The sequence below is a fragment of the Trachemys scripta genome, chromosome 22 (genome assembly GCF_013100865.1).
Source record: "Trachemys scripta elegans isolate TJP31775 chromosome 22, CAS_Tse_1.0, whole genome shotgun sequence".
NCBI lineage: Eukaryota > Metazoa > Chordata > Testudines > Emydidae > Trachemys > Trachemys scripta.
In genome coordinates, this window is record NC_048319.1 from 9,150,328 (window position 1) to 9,167,503 (window position 17,176).

General features: G+C 50.9%; 1 long non-coding RNA gene across 1 annotated transcript; it reads right to left on the reverse strand.

Moving 5' to 3' along the window:
• Window positions 1-11,714: 11,714 nt before the first annotated feature.
• LOC117868946 lies at window positions 11,715-16,281 on the reverse strand. Its single transcript, XR_004643743.1, has 3 exons — window positions 16,037-16,281; window positions 15,694-15,933; window positions 11,715-11,817 (listed from the first exon to the last, which is right to left on the reverse strand). It is a non-coding gene; the product is annotated as an uncharacterized LOC117868946 (long non-coding RNA).
• Between the last annotated feature and the right edge of the window lie 895 nt (window positions 16,282-17,176).

Here is a 17,176-nt window from a genome sequence, read left to right on the forward strand (position 1 = left end):
TCAGGTGGCCACTCCTTTCCTTTGACTTGTGGGCTTGTTAACCCTTCCCAGGTAAAGCAAGTAGAGAACAGCTACTAACAGGGGTTTTACAGCTAACTGGCTGGCTGGGGCTAGGTCTACACTACGGGGGAGAGGTCGACCTAAGATACGCAACTTCAGCTATGTGAATAGCGTAGCTGAAGTTGTGTATTTTAGGTCGACTTACCTGGCTGTGAGGACGGCGGCGAGTCGACCGCTGCCGCGCCGCCGTCGACTCCGCTTCCGCCTCTTGCCGCGGTGGATTTCCGGAGTCGACGGCAGAGCCATCAGGGATCGATTTTATCGCATCTTCTCTAGACTCAATAAGTCGATCCCCAATAGATCGATTGCTACCCGCCGATTCAGTGGGTAGTGAAGACGTGCCCTGGGTGTCCAGCAAAGGGAGCTCCCCCCCTCCCCCCGCTTTCATTTATCACAACAATGCATGGAGGACGGATGCCATTTTGCTCCACAAAACGCTGTCCTTGGTGCTGTCCGGGGTCCCGGGAGGAAATAGCTCATTAAAATGGGGTTGTGCCAGCAAACAGTTTGGGAACCCCTCGGCTAAGGGCTGCGGGAGCAGCGGGGGGGACGCAGCTTCAGGTCTGGGAGAGCTTTAGCAGAATAACATGGAGCAGCAGCCTGGAGATCCGTCCCACCCTCACCCTCAACTCGCTCTCTCTGACTCTCACTTTCACTACCACGCCCTTTCCTTCGGGCCTGGAGCCAGACTGAAATCTCGCCTCTGGAGAAGACGTTCCTTGACGGTTTCCAGAGCCCGGCTTCCGGCTCAAATGCTTGGGGTTCCTTTGTTTCCCATCACCTGGAAAGCAGGTGTGAGAGGAGCTAGTGTCCCCGAGTGACTCCGCCGTGACCTTGAGGTGCCCTCCAGCTGTTTGGCGTTCCCACAACGTGGCCTGGAAGGAAGCCAGAACCAAACACTGAACACACACACACGCTAGTTAACAGAATCTGTGCCTGCCCCAGCCAGTCCGTTCACCACAGAATCATTCCCCACTTCCTGCGCTGTGTGCAGCCCAATGTCTGGGGCCCGCTTGCCAGAGCTTGAGGCGATCGGCTGAAATGCTGTCAGAGAGAGATGTCAAAAGAGGCGGAGCTGGAACACAGGGCTAGGTTAAATAGCAACAAGTCCCCGGGATTGGGTGGTAGAAATCCGCAGGGAATATCGACAGGAGTTTTTCTGCCTGTGTAGGAATGCCACCTCCCCAAACGATGTTAGCTATGGAGACAGAAGCCCTCTTCCATTAACACAGCTGCATCTACAGTAGGGTTTTTGTTGACATAGCTGTCGGTCAGGGGGGTGGTTTTTCACATTCCCGATCTATCTTTGTTGATATCGCTTTAAAACGCACACCACGCCGAAGAACAAAGTGGCCAAGCGGCTAGCAATAGCGTGCAATCTCTCGTTAAAATCAGCGACAATCCCGGGGATTGTCACCGCTATCTTTTTAAAAGCCAGCATGGCTCGTTAGTGGATATAGAACCCAAGAACCTCGGCACCAGCCACACAAGCCCCTGGCACTTGAATACAAGGAGCAGCGGTTAGCTTGAGTAAGCAGCAGGCTGTTATCCTCAGCGCAGGTGGAGCAAGGAAGACGCTAACCCATGCACAGGGCTTGGGGCTCTTCTTCGCCCAACCTATGTAAATGGCCACCGTGTGAACGTTGTGATGGTGCCACACACTCAGGCGTGCACAGCGGTTCCGTGCTCTCAGGTGTGCACGATGGTTCCGTGTTCTCACATGTTCAAGAGGGTTGCGTGCTCTCAGGCATGTGTGAGGGTTCCCCGCAGTCATGCATGTGTGATACGCGCGTCAGCCAAGTGGGAAGGCAAAGAACCACCTCTCCCCTCCCACAGCAGAGCCTCACTGAGGGGAACTGTACCTGGGTCAGTCTTCTCCCAAGTGTCCCCCTGTGGCCTGCAATGGCTCTACGATGACCTGCCTCAGTTTCCCCTTGTGCTCAGGACCCCTTAAGAATGCCACACCACAGAAGGCGAGTTGGCTCTGTCCCCAGTGGGGCTGGGCCCATCTCCACCCTGAGACAGGAGCACCCTGGGCTGGCTCATCACCAATCCTCCATCCCTCCTCAGGCTCACCAGGGCCATTCCAACCGGCTGGCCCCAGCAACACACAGACTCACATGATGTAGAAAGGCAGGCCCCAGCATACTTTGAACGTGTTGCTTCTTGTCAGGCAACACACAAAGCACACACTGTCCTGCACATCAGCTCGGGTCTGGGGCATGTGCTGGCACAACCATTTGCTACTGGAAGCTGCTGGCTGTGGGACCCAGCAATGCTAAGGCACACACCCAGAGGTTCCTACTAGGTCTGGGCTTCCCTTCTTCAGGATGCCTGGCTCTTAAAGGCCTTCAGAGATGACACTGTCCCCAGAGCATCTCCCACGTTCTTCAAAACGGCAACATATGGGTTTTTTCCTATGACAATATTACATCAAACAGCCTTTCCCAGAGCAGGAAAAATGTATTTTCTGTTAAGCGAAATGCTGCTGGCGCACGCTGGAAAACGCATGTGTTTTCCTGTTTGTGACAGCTGGTTGTCAGCAGCCAGGGGCCCATCTGTTCTTCAACATTTTTTTGTTAAAACTCGGATCAAGCTAAATAACATCAGCTCTTAAAGAGATACAGCTAGACGGCAGCGTGGTTTAGTGGGTACAGCACAGAACACGAGACCTGGGTTTTACTCCGTGCTCCACCTCTGAGTGGTCATGTGGCCTTGCGCAAGTCACCTCCTCTCTCTGTGTGTGTTTCCCCACCCGTTTTCTGTCTAGATCGGAAGCTCTTTGAGACGGGACCTATCTCTCACTGAGTCGGTGCGGCACCTGACAGAATGGGGCCTCGATCCCAGTTGAGGCTTCTCAGTGCTAGAGGAGGAAGTAGAAAAGCAAAGTGAGGCATGAACATCAGAAATGGACAGACAAACGCATGAGCCCATGGGGGTTAGATGGACAATCATGAAGAAGGATGGTCTTTCTTCGTCAAGGTACCAGAGCAAGATTCAGGGCTTCAGCCTGAGCTTCCTCTCTTAGCAGGTGGAGGAGCCAGCCGCCTCTGGCCAATTCCATCTTTTTTAGCCGCCGTGCAGGGCTAATGAAGGCAAATAAACTCCGGGGGAGTGGCAGTAGGAGGTGGAGCAACTTCCAGCCAGGAAGGCATCATGAAATGAATACACATCACTTTCCTGCTGGCACTTTTTAAAGGGGCCTTGTTTGAGTGAGACAGGTGCTCAGCATTGCCTGGAAATCAGGCCTTTGCAAGTATCTCAGGTTGGGTATTCAAAATCCCAAGTCCCTGTTTAAAATCTTGGCCATCAAGCACAATGGAGCATAGCAGAGACGAGAAACAGCTGGGGGAAGATTCACTCTTTCAGTGGACGTTCCCTCAGCTTGGCATCCTGGGCTTTCTTAGCTTCATGACGTCTCCATTCCAGCCACAACCAATCAAGGGACAAGAGCATAAGGACCTGAGATGGTTCCATAGCTGTCCCATAGGGGACATGTCCCATGCATGACAGTCCCGTGTTTATCTCATGCGTGACGTTCAGGATGCGCCCGTCGCGCTCCAGGATGTGTGGTAGGATCCCACGGTAGCTCCCTGTGTGAGATGTTTCTGTGGAGCAGCAGCAAGAGCTAGGGGGGTGATGTGGGAGGGGGTTTTGGCCAAAGGTGGCTTTTCAAATTAAAAAAAAAAAAAAAAAACACCCAGAGAGAAGCAAACATCTGGCACAAGATCCCTTCGATTCATTTTAAACTTTCCAAAAATGGTTCCACTTCCCCACAAGTTTCACAAACTCGAAACACACAGTCAGCCTCTTGTCATCAACGAAAATGTCCTTCAGCCCTAGAGAGGAGGGGCAGGTGAAATCCCTTTCACCTTGAGATAAACCAAGGAGAGGGGCTTGGTTCCAGTTATTCATTAGCTGGAGGTTTGAGGTTTAACCAGGGCTAGGATTTGTGTTTGGCTTAGGCGATGCTAACGTCTCATGAGCGGCTTTCTTCAGCCAAGATGGCTGACAGCATCTGACATTGGTCACTGCTTCAGATAGGATCCTGGACTAGACAGCCACCGGTTGTAACTCCTATGTTTCCAGGGAACAGGGCCTGTATTTGCTGTCTCAGCTCCAGGGCCTGCATGTGGGCTCTGTTTTCTGAGGGTCTCAAGAGGTTAATGAAAAAAAACGCCCTGAGTTCTTAATGCCTCAGCAGAACACAGAGCCTCTGCCAATGGGCTTATCTGAAGCGCTTTGTGAACAAAGTGAGGTGATGAGGCTCAGGAACAGGATATGCAGGATACAGGCCAAGTCTCCTACTGCTGGTGGGAAGAGAAACTTCCATCTTAGAGGAGGGGCTGGTCCAATTAGCTCACACACCCCATCCCACACGATCTCAGCCTTCTGGCCTAATAGCTGCCCTCCTTTTGGGGCGGCTGAATGGCTCGAACTGCTGGCAAGGCCCCACTGCGCCTTTTCCTCTACAAGCTACCAGCTAGAATCCAGTCCAGGTTGGTAGCATTGGCCTCCAGGAAGTGCGTGTGTAGCCCTCAGTTCATGTCCTACTAGGCAAGTATCCACCATCATAATTAGCACTAATGTTGTAGTCACCGCAGAGACGTGAAGGCTGGAATAGGGCGTGGAAACCAAATGGGCTTAGTTTAAAGATGGTCTTGTCGTTAAGGCACCGACATGGGCTGCAGGAGATCTTCATTCAGTTCCCAGCTCTGTGTGACCTTGGACCGCTGACTTCATTTCATTATGCCGCAGTTCCCCAGCTGTAAAGGGGGGATCGTTGCCCTTGGTTGGGTGGCTCCAGAGCATAGCGGTTCTCGGCTTGGCTTTGCATACAGAGGGGGGGGGGGGGGGGTGTCAAGCCCCAGTAGAAGCAGGAAGCCACAATGGTCCCTCCAGGCCTTAAAACAAACTGAACTGAAGAGCACGGCTAATGCCTGGGCAGGAGAAACCCAGGGCAGTCAGCACTTCACAGAGGCCAAGCCTGGCTGTCCTCTTTCCAAATTCTCAGTATGTCACAGGGACTGGAAATGGAAAGAGAGAGAATCCAGCCAAGTGCTCTTTCCGGTTGCAATGTAAGGGTGGGGTAGATAAAAATCAGCTGTAACTGAGGGCAGACCAGCTATAATTTGTGTTTATTCATAAGCGGGTAAATCTGCGGTTCCAAAGAATAGGTCCCGCCAATTCCTGGAAACAGAACCTGCAGATCTCTTCTCTCGAGCTACCGTGCAGCGGCTGTGGAATCGCAGGCCCCTCAGCACAGCTGGGAAAGAACTGGAAAACAGCCACCCTTGGCCTGCGTCTTACTGTTCTTTGTAACTTGGAAATGCGTCTCAGCCTCAGTCAAGCTCCGTGGGCAAAGCGCGAGGGAAAGCCCCTGTGATCCTGCCTGACAAAATGCAGAGAAAACCACTATGTGCACAAATGGAGCCCAGCCTGGCCCTGATAGGACATGTCTGCAGTCAAGACACTGGCAGTATCCCTGCTCCTTCCCCAGTTTGGTGCTGGAATCTCTGTCCAGAGAGAATAGAGTCCCGCATCCACCGGATCTAACCTGTGATTTAGAACGCTGACGCCGTCTCTGGGTACATCTACCCTGCCGTCACGGGGAGCGTTTGCAGCTCACGTAGACGTTACGGAGCTAGCTTTGCTCTCGCTCGCTCAGGTATTGGAACGGTGAAGCTGCAGCAGTGCACGTTAGTGTAGGCTGTACAAGCCCCCAGAACCCCAGAACGTTATTCAGGCAGCTAATCTGTGCGGCCGCGGCTCCGCATCTACCAGTATCCGAGCTAGGTAGGTTAAAACGAAACGAGTATGTCTACAAGGGCTGCACACACACCCTGTGACTGCAGGGTAGACATCCCCTCAGTGTCACCGGGTTTCCAAAGCACAGGCACCAGCTCTGCTAGGAAGTGATGTGGTGGACAAATGTACAGAACAGAGATTCTGCTAGGTTATGCTGGTGTCAATCCAGAGTGACACCCCTAAGTAGAGGAGTCTGATTCTGATCTGACTTACACCAGGGCAACTCCATTTATTTCTATGGCGTTACTCCAGATTGACACCAGATTCAGAGTATAAGCACCAGAACCCAGTTCCTGCCCCAGGAAGTAATTTTCCCAAAGGCAGGTGTACATTGTGCAGCCAAGGACACCGGTTTCCTCCAGAGCAAGAAAAGGATATTCCTGCACTAGCTATCCAATGCTTCAAATGTGCAGGACACATTTCCCTGGTGGGAGCCAGCCCAGTTGAACATGGACTGAAGAAGCCCCTAAATTACATGGACCAAGATTGTGAAACATAATTAGTGTTTTGGGGGTCCAACTGGAGACATCTTCCAGGGGTCTGATTTTCACAGGCTGGATTCAAAGCCCATGTAAGTCAATGGGGGTCTTTCCATTAACTCTAATGGGTCTTAGATCAGTCTCTTAGGACACGGGGTGCTGCTCAGGTTGGAACCAATGGGGATTTTGCCAATAACGTCACTGTGGGTTGGGTCAGCCCTCAAATAACTGAACGGCTCTCGAGGTTGCTGCAAGGGAAGGAATTCATGCAGCACAGCTTCCACCAAGCTCCATGGGGCAACGAGGACTTCCCCAAGGGTCTTCCTCTTTCCAGTTGATCGGAAGAAGGAGGAACTCGCCGTCTGGAGCTCTATTCAGATTCTGAACTCAGTCTAAGAAATTCAGAAAAACACCTACTCTTCCCTGGAATGCCAGAGGAAGAAAAGGCCTGTCCACTGGCCCTAACCTCAAAAGAGAAGCCCACGGACAAGATCGTGTATGGAAAGATCTTGATTACGCTCAGCGAGCAACACAAACAGAATTTGCTGATCACCTACCACGGGGCATGGTGTTACAGCTCCCTACATGGGATCAGAGCAGCTGATGACACAGAACTGCTGTGTCCCACTGGATATGCTGAGACTCAGGGATTCGACTGCCAGTGCAATTGATGGCGCAGGATTAGGGGGTTTCCAAGGTGCTGGTCAATCACTTTCTGGTTGATTTACTTGGTGTTTTACCTTCCTTCCTTTGCAAAGCCCTCCTAGAAGCCAGAAAATAAAAGGCCAGATCCTCAATTGGTGTACCTAGGCAACTGGGGTCAATGGAACCATGCTTATTTGCACCAGCTGATGGTTTGGCCCCAACTTGATCTTCTGAGTACAGTAACTCCTCACTTAAAGTCGTCCCGGTTAACGTTGTTTCGTTGCTGATCAATTAGGGAACATGCTCATTTAAAGTTATGCAATGCTCCACTCTTACGTTGTTTGGCTGCCTGCTTTCTCCACAGCTGGCAGTCCCCCTCTACCCCCCAGCACCTCCCGCCCGCCGGCAGACCCCATAGATCAGCACCTTCCCCCTTCTTCCCCCACTTCCTGACCACGGCAGGCAGCTGGCTTGCAGCGTTCAGAAGGGAGGGGAGAGAGGGAGGATACAGTGTGCGAAGTAAAGGGGGAGGAGGTGGGGGGGGCAGAAGAGGCAGGTCAAGGGTGGGGGCTTGGGGGAAGGGGTGGAGTGGATGGGCCGGGGTTGAGCCCCCTGCCCCCGGCAAAGTCAGTTCCCGTGCTTGCAAGAACAGTAAGAGGAGCAGCCGGACAATCCACCCTCTGACTCCACCACCTCAACCAAGCTTCATACTCAGCAGTGAGGACTGTAGTATTATATTGCTGGTTTAAAATGGTTTAAAATGTATATAAAGCCTTTTGTCTGGCTAAAAAATTTTTTCCCTGGAACCTAACCCCCCCCTATTTACATTAATTCTTATGGGGAAATTGGATTCGCTTAACATCGTTTCACTTAAAGTCGCATGTTTCAGGAACAGAACTACGACCTTAAGCGAGGAGTTACTGTAACTTTTCACCCGAGGCAGAGTCGGACATTCCCCGCTGTGTTCTGAAGCAAGGCTCAGTTAGTGCCCCCAGCAGTCCAACACTTGCAGCTTACTCAGACGCTGAACGTTTGTGAGTGTGCATTAACGCTACCCAGGGCAGTTGCACCTGTGACATGGCTGAGCTGGGAGGGGCACACCGACCACCAGGACGATGGCTTCTCCTGTGTTGACTCCCACAGAATTAGCGCCGGCCTCTTCTCTGTCATTGCACTCGTTTCTTCGGCGTCGCCAAACGTTGTTTATGGATCCAGAGGTGAAGGACTAGTTAGGGGCGCATCAGCTTCCCACTGGCTCCAACCTGCAAACAATGACAGATCCGATGGCGAAAGATGCCAAAGACAAAAATCTCATTGTACTGCTCTTTGTCCGGCTCCCAAAGTCTGTCTCGTTGTGCAGCGGGTGGAATGGGCCAGCTGGTGCCAGAGTAGCTGTGGCGTTCCCCTGGTGTTATCCGGACCAGTGACCGGCTAGGTCACTCCAATCTTTGACTCTGGGAGCCAGCCTTACCCTGCTCTGCTGTGAGACCCCCCCACTCCTGGGCTGTTCACGCACAGCCTCTGGCATATAACTGCTCCTTGGATTGTGCAACCGAATGACACTAGCCAATATCTCCAGTCCCAGACACAACTCTAGGAACCTCCGTCTTGCAGTGTCCAGTTATGCCCACTGAACGCTGCAAGCTTATATGAGTTCGTCAATTTAACAAAGAAATTGATATGTACCAGGCTTGTTATCCCAAGGGGAGTTTCTGACACGCTTCAAACCAAACAGTTTATTCTACCTGAAGCAACGCAACAGATTTATTAACTACAAAGATAGATTTTAAGTGATTATAAGTCAAAGCATAACAAGTCGGATTTGGTTAAATGAAATAAAAGCAAAATGCATTCTAAGCTGATCTTAACACTTCCAATGCCCTTACAAACTTAGATGCTTCTCACCACAGGCTGGCTGGTTGCTCTTCAGCCAGGCTCTCCCCTTTCAGCAGCGCTTCAGTCACTTGATGGTGGTGTCTGTAGATGGAGGTGGAAAAGAGAGAAAGAGTCTCTTCCTTTTATCATGTTCTTTCTTCCCTCTTGGCTTTGCCCCCCCCTTCAGAGTCAGGTGAGCATTACCTCATCGCAGTGCCAAACTGACCAAGGGAAGGGGGGTGATTCACTCGAGAGTCCAACAGATCCTTTGTTGCTGCCTAGGCCAGTGTCCTTTGTTCTGGTGAGGCTGGGCTGAGTTTGTCCCTCTGCTCCTGGAGAGTTTTGTCTGGGCCTGTTTTAAGCCACGAGGACACATTTTCAGCCTCATAACTATATACATGAAATTACAACCTATCACATTGCTACAACATTACTGTAAGAACAATTACTATAACAACAATGCTCAGTGCATCATGAGCCTTCCAAAGACACCCGACATGACAAACTTTGCCTACCACACAATCATTTTATAAAGATGAACACGGGGGTGTAGGATGTTCCCACGAGGTACAGAGTGTTACAATAGCCAAAAAGTCTTTCCACCAGCCCGGCTTTTCCTTCCCACAGCTTTATGCCTGAGCTGCCACATTCCTTTGCAGGAGAAGCAGTGGGCATGGGAGACATTTTTCAAGTGGGAAAAGAGGGTAAATACCGAGAGGAAAGGTGGCCAGCAGAGGAAGGCAGCGGGTTTGGAAGGCATGGCGGATGAGGGGGCTATGCCCTAATGTGCACATGCTTAACTGAAAGCACGTGGGACCAGCCCCATCAAGCCCAGCATGTGAAGTCAATGGGGCTACTCACATGTTCAATATTAAGCATCTGCATAAGGGCTCTAGCGAATCGAATGCAGAGAGAGGAATAGACAGTATCCTCATTTGCCAGATGGTAACGGGGAGATGGTGGTGGTGTTAGTGGTAAGAGCCGGGTGAAAATGTTCAGCCAAAACTTTTTTCCAGAAAAAAAAAAATGCAGATTCATGAATTCAGATCAGTTTACCCCAATTGTTCCAGTTTAGAAAAATATCCTGAGCAAGCTAAAGCATTATGTTTCAACATTTCCCAAACGAAATGTTTCGATTTTTCATTCTGAAATGACAGCTTATTTCAAAATGTCCTTCAAATTTTATTTTTTAAAAGGCTCATAATTGATAAGGAAACAGTTCGTTTGAGCTGATATAATTTTTTCCCAACATTTTCAATAAAACATTGCAAAAAAAATTGTTTTCGGGTCAACCCAAAATTATTTTTTTTCCTGATTTTTCAGAATTGCCAGGGAAGCAAAAAAAATCAGTTGTTTGCACAGCTCTGTTAGTGCTGATGGAGAGGACAAGAACAGAGGGCTTGGGACAGATGATGGGGAGCCAAGGTACTCTTGAGTCAGTGCTACAGTACCCAGGGCAATACATGCAATAGGCACAAAGCTAGATGGAGAGGACAGATCAAGGCAGAGAGAGTAATTTGTGAGTCAGAGTCAGGAAGCTGAAGCCGCGTGAGCGGGTGGGGTCACCCAAGGTGACTCACAGGCCTGGATATCCCAAAGAACCGTCACTGAAGGGCCTTAAGGACAGAGCCCTGTGAGGAGACCGACAGAGAGGGGGAGTGGCATCAGACGAGGCGGTTTTGGAGGAGCAAGGAGCACTAGGAGAGGACAGGGCCCTGGAAGCCAAGTTGGACAGTGCCAAGGAGAAAAGATTGATCAACGGTATCAAAGGCACCTGGAGGATCTAGGAGGCGGATGAAGCAGACACCCTGTGCCTGGATAGGAAGCGGTTGTGGAGATCTTTGTAAGTCACATATAACCCACTAGTCAGGCCACTCTGAGCCAGTCCCACAGAGGATATAAGTCTGCTACTGCTCTCCACTTGAGAGCTTGGATCTTTCACTCAAATCATAGAGACTTGTGCTTTCAGCTTTGGTGGGCCCTGATTCAGTCCCTGGTGCATTGACCAAGGTAGCAACCATTCAGCAGAGCAAAGGGGAATGAGAGTTAAGTCTGTTTTGAGGAACCCTCCCAATAACATTGCTTTAAAGTTTAAATGAATCGTGCGAGGGAGGCGGTTATTAAAACTGTCAATTCTATTTGAGCTCGAGGTCTCAACCACCAGCAGATCCGCCAGCTGTTGGAAAAAGCAACAGAGGGTCGCAAGAAGTGAGGTTCTTACCCACGAAAGCTTATGCTCCCAATACTTCTGTTAGTCTTAAAAGGTGCCACAGGACCCTCTGTTGCTTTTTACAGATTCATACTAACACGGCTACCCCTCTGATACTTGACAGCTGTTGGAAGAATGTGACATTCATCGTGGTCTGTTGTATCACACTGAAGTTCGGTGGCTAAGTCCAGGAGCTGTGTTTTTTAATTCCATGGTGAGATCCAACTTTTCATGGCTCACAGAGGGAAAGATGTCACTGAACTGCAGGACAATGAAGGGCTCCTGACCTTGCTTTCATGGTGGATATTACAGAGCGCCTGAACATGCTCAAGACACGAATGCAGGGTTTCACCCAAGTAGTGACAGAATGTTAGGACGACATTCATGCCTTTGAAATTAAGCTTCAGTTTAATGCAACTTATTCCAAGGAGAACGTGTTGAACTGCAGTACCACACTCTGTTGAAGGGCAAGCTTTCCAATATTAGTGTTCCCAAGTTTTATCAATATCTGGGATCAAATTATCTCAAACTGAAGTCCTTTGCAGCAAGAATTCTTTCCATGGTTGGGAGCACACATGTGCGTGAATCATTATTTTCCATCGTAAATATCAACATATTTAAACTATGTTCTCAACTGACTTACTCCTGAACTCGATACTCAAGATAGCCTCAGCCCAGTGGTTTGCTCCAAATGTTGATGCACTGGTTCATGCTATGGCAGGGATCGGGGAGCAGCAGTCCCTAAAATCAAAAATCAATGCCAGTAACGACCAACATGGTTGATCTTGATCTCTTTCTATTTTAACAACTTTTGCTGAATGTGGCCTGTGCCAAGCGGCAGGCCATCGGAGCAGGCCCCGCCACATGAAAAGAATTTGACACCCTTGCTTGAAACTAATTACAGCCATAACTCTGCACCACACTTCTGTCTGGGAATCTTAATTGCTTTGCTGCAAAGTTTTCTTTCTTTCCCGGGAGAGCTGTATCCTGGCTATATACTGGCACCTCCTCATTATGTTTCTGAAAGCTCCTGTCTCGCTTTCTCTTGCCTCATGCTTTAACCTTGCCAGTGCCCTTCTTGGAAGCTTTTCAGAGATTAGCATTCACTAAGCTGGGCTCTTCCTTCATGCATCAGGCCTCTTGTGCCCTCTTATCAGACAGCGGGGAGAGGTGCTCACGCTCTGCCAAACCCACGTGCTGCCAAGCAGCGTGCATCTGCTGTTTGTCTGATAACTCGCTTGCTAGAGCCGAAGTGAGGAGCCTGTCCTTTGCTGCTCCCCCCGATGTATGCAGCGGCTTGGCACCGTCATATTTGCAGTTTCCCCGGCAGGTCGTTAACATGTATTCAGTGATCTCACCCCACGTGGCTGCTCAGGGCAATTCGTGGTGGCAATTCATAGTCACTCACAGTGACAACGAATAGTCATTGGGCCAAGGGAGCCGTGGGAAAATGATTCTATAGCTTGGTGATCAGGGCATTCGCCGAGGAGGTGAGAGACACAAGTCCCTGCTCCAGTGACTACTCAATTATTTATAAAAAGTGAAACAGCTTCAGCAGGAAAGATTGAAGGAGACCCAGAGGTGAGATACTCTCCTGGAACATGGGAAACGCACATGCCAACCTTTCCTCTACGTGAGGGAGGGGATGGAACTGAACGTGGGTCTGCTACAGCCCAGCTGAATGCATTAACCACGGAGGTAAAGCCTACCCCTGCCTAGCGGCTGCCTTATGAAAAACCAAAAAGTCTGAAACTAGTCAAATTTGTGACTAATTCCAGGTTGACCGAAAGTGCATATTTCAGCCGTGTCTGAAAAACTTCTCCCATGTTGACCCTGACTGTGCACACGCCTGGGGGAGAAAGGCCTGTCCCTCCAGTCTCTTTGAGGCTACCGGCATCACCGAACCGTGTGCTCCTCCCTCTCCGGCCCAGATGGACAGGAACCGGGAAAGCAGGGAAAGGGTGTGGCCAGACCCTTGGCTCCACCTCCCTGGGATGCCAGCCAATGGCACAGCAGGGGAAGTAATGCTTTGCGCCATTGTAAGAGACGCCACAGCTCCATGGAGCAAGGGGCAGCAGGCGGTAGATGAGGCCTCTGATGAACTGTCATTCAGTCCCTGCTCTGCTCCACGGGCAGCGCAGCCTGTCACGCCGGCCTCGTGGCACGGGGACGAGGCAGCCCTTCATTCCTAGTGCCTCGCACTTGAAACCCCGAGTCTAGTGTGAGTCAGCTGCTGCAGGCCAAGCTCTGGCTGGCTACGTTTCACTTGCCGGAAGTGCTGACAGGCTAATGATGTGTTTCTAAACTTATTAACTAAATTACTCATGGCGCTTTGTTTTCCTAGCGCCCCAGCCAGAGCCCGAGAATATTTATCTTGGCTTTGAATCCCCCTCTCTACCTTCCCCTCGCACGCTGAGTGCGCAAACGACAGGAGGGGTGCACTATTAGACACCTAAGCAGGCCGTCGGGGTAGAAGGTCTCAGGCTACATGGCTACAAGGTCTCAGGCGCTCCCTTGAACTTAGAGGGTACGTCTACACTGCAATGAAAAACTCGCCGGCTGACTCTGGCTCGTGGGGTTCGGGCTAAGGGGTGTTTAATCCCATCTTGCAGGGTCCTAGAGCCCGGGCTCCAGCCTGAAGCCCAAACATCTACACCACAGTTAAACAGTCCCTTAGCCTGAGCCCTAGGACCGCGATTCGGCTGGCATGGCTGTTTTTTCCCTGCAGCGTAGACATACCCAGAGTCTCATTGGCCAAAGCCGCCGTGGTCCTGGCTACACCCGTGACAGGCAGTATTCAGAACCTGACTCTGCCCTAGGCTGCAGTTTGGATAGATGAGGCGTCAGCCTCAGGGTCCGTCCAAGGGCCTGGTGTTGACACTTGGCCCCCATCAAGCTCCACACCCATCCCCGCTGTCGTGCCCCACAGGGATGGGCTTGCTGCAGAGGCCGCGTGCTCGGCCCCTCCAGAGCGGAGAGCACCCCACACACATCACACAACCCCTGCCGCAGCACTGAGGGGGCTCAAGGGAGAGCCCGGTCCAAGCGCCTTCCTCCAGAAGAGAGACAGAGCAGGGAGAAGAAATACCAGTGAGTCACGACAGCTGTGACCCCCTCAGGCATCTACAACCAAAACACCCTTGTTTCAGTGGACGGCTGGGGATTGTGGGAGAGACTGGATCACCGTGGGGAGTAGGAGAGGGAATGGAATGAATGGAGAGGGCCAAATTCATCCTCGGTGTCACCGTACTGAACTGGCTGCAGTTACACTGGGGGGAGGGGGGGCGCTGAGATTGTGCAAGCTGCCTAGGGGGTTTGGGTGCCCAGTTCCCATTAAAATGGACGAGATTTGGGCATCCAAGTCCCATCAGTGGCTTTGCAAGCTCCACCAGGACCGGACAGACTGATCCACTGTCCTCCAGGAAGGGGCTCAGGGGGTACCTGAGACAGCTCCAACAGCTGGGGAATGGGGCTGTGCTCAAAGGGACAGGAACATGGAGCCCCATCCCCTAAGGGGCAAGAAGAGAAGGGGAGGAGATGTGGTGGATGGAAAGTGAGGAAGATGAAAGGGGCAGGGGGCAGGGCAGAACACAGGATCAGGCCCCAAGGCGTTGTACAGCAAATGGCTGAGCGCTATGGCACAATTTGTTCTCAAGTTAGAGAGGCCGCATCCCTGCCTCCCCCAGGGGGCAGAGTCCTTACCCAACCTTGCAAGCAAGCTGCACCCCTTTCACACACCCCACCCCCACCCTGCACCCACACAGGCCAGGGGCAGTCCAGCCCCAACAGCTCATGTGCCGGAAGAAACAAGTGCTAGATCCACAACTGGGCCCGATTCTCATTCACACTAGAGCTACTCTCCACGGTCAGAGCAGCGTGAACGAGACCCAGGGCCTGCTTAGTTATATTATCTCCGGTCCCTGCTCTGCCTGCTTCAGAGCCGTGACCTGAAGCTAGGTCTCTCCCGTTCCAGGTGAGTGCCTAGACTGGGATCTTTCGCTTGCTGGTTTTTCATTAAAAATTTCCAAAGGTTTTTGGGTTGGTCCTGACACGGAACAGAGCCTCTGACATTTTTCATGAAACCCAATTCTTGTTTGCTGGCCAGCCCGAGTGCTAGGCACTGTATTTGCACATCGTGAAAGATGCTCCTTGCCCAAAGAGCTTAGAGTTTAAATAGATAAAGGCTGTGAGAGGCAAAGTGATGTGCCCAAGGTCACGGTGAGGACTAGAACACAACTCTTCCAAGTCTCAATCCAGAGCCCTAGCTATTGGCCAACATGACACTGTCCCTCTTATATGTCCTACAGCCCCATCTGAACCCGACAGGACCCAACACCACGTGTTAGGTTTGAGTCGAATCAGAACACAACCCAACCCTCTCAGGCTTGGTTTGGGTCAGTTCTCCTCCTCCTACCCCGGGATGGGTGTGGGAGCTTCATCCCCCGTTCCTGCCAGCCGCTGACACCTCGCTGCGCTACACGTGAAGCGGAGTTAGTGCGTAGAGGTGGCACAGCGCCTCTCACTGCCCAGCACAAACACAGCATGGCAGGGGACTGCATGCACCAGTGCCTGGGGCAATGCAGACTCAGGTTCAGGTCAGAAAACAATTCAACTTACACAGTTTGGCTTCGGCACGGTTCAGGCGTCAATATCAGGCCCAGACAGCCCTCCGGCCTGGACGTTATGGGAAGTGATGTCAGGTAGCTTGAACGCAGCTTCCATCCTGGATAAACAGGGAAAACTTCACCACGCCCTGTGAAATGCTGAGTTCTTCTGCGGATGCTTTAGTCACCAAGCAGGATGGAAACTGGTTTATTTCACGCTGTAACTCTCACACATGAGGTCATTTTACTTCCCCTGCAAGACGGTGGCCAAAATCCGGCAGCTCAGAAAAGCCAATTTAATTATAAAAATTATTCCAAGTATTATTCATGGTTAATAGCTGGCACGAAATACTCACCAAGTGAACTTGCCGATCCCTGTCTTGCACAATAGGGGGCAATTTCTTCTCGTATGTGTGTGTGTAAAACCTTCTTGGACTCCATCGATGTATGAAAATTTTAAACCGACAGGCACTAATTGTAACATAGCACTTGAGTAAATTTTAAGCACCGTGGAGCCCTCAAAAATGTAGAATCATAAAACATCAGGGTTGGAAGGGACCTCAGGAGGTCATCTAGTCCAACCCCCTGCTCAAAGCAGGACCAATCCCCAGACCGATTTTTGCCCCAGATCCCTAAATGGCCCCTTCAAGGATTGAACTCACACCTCTGGGTTTAGCAGGTCCATGCTCAAACCACTGAGCTATCCCTCCTCCATCGCTTGTGTTGCATTGGCATAACTGAAGCTGACAGGGGAACATACACGTCTTCCATTCCATTAGCACTGGAAAGAATGGCTAACTCCATGTTTATGACGGGGCTCAGAATATTGCAAATTATGGATTGCTTCCTTGATAATAAATCTAATGTCATGAAACAGTGTATATTAGATAGTTTACTTTGCGGTCCTGGCTAGTGCAAATTGTCACTGCTCCATTGATTTGTTCCAGATGAAGATATGGCCCCTAGTCTGTAAGAGAGTCATACCTAAGACTAGATATGTTGGACCTGTTCTCTTCCTACATTGGTGTATCACAGATTATCAGGGTTGGAAGGGACCTCAGAAGGTCATCTAGTCCAACCCTCTGCTCAGAGCAGGGCCAATCCCCAGACAGATTTTTGCCCCAGATCCCTAAATGGCCCCCTCAAGGATTGAGCTCACAACCCTGGGTTTAGCAGGGCAATGCTCAAACCACTGAGCTATCCCTCCCCCCAATACGTATGTCAGGAGTGACTCCATTGTCTCCAATGCTGGTATAAAACCCGTGCACATGAGAGGCGAATCAGACCCATGACATACATAAAGACTAACAGACTTATTTGGGCATAAGCTTTTGTGGGTAAAAAACCCCCTTCTCCAGATACATGGATGCATCTGATGCTTATGCCCAAATAAATCTGTTAGTCTTGAAGGTGCCACCGGACTCCTTGTTGTATTTGTGGATACAGACTAACATGGCTACCCCTCTGATACTTGATGACATACATACAGCGGCTAG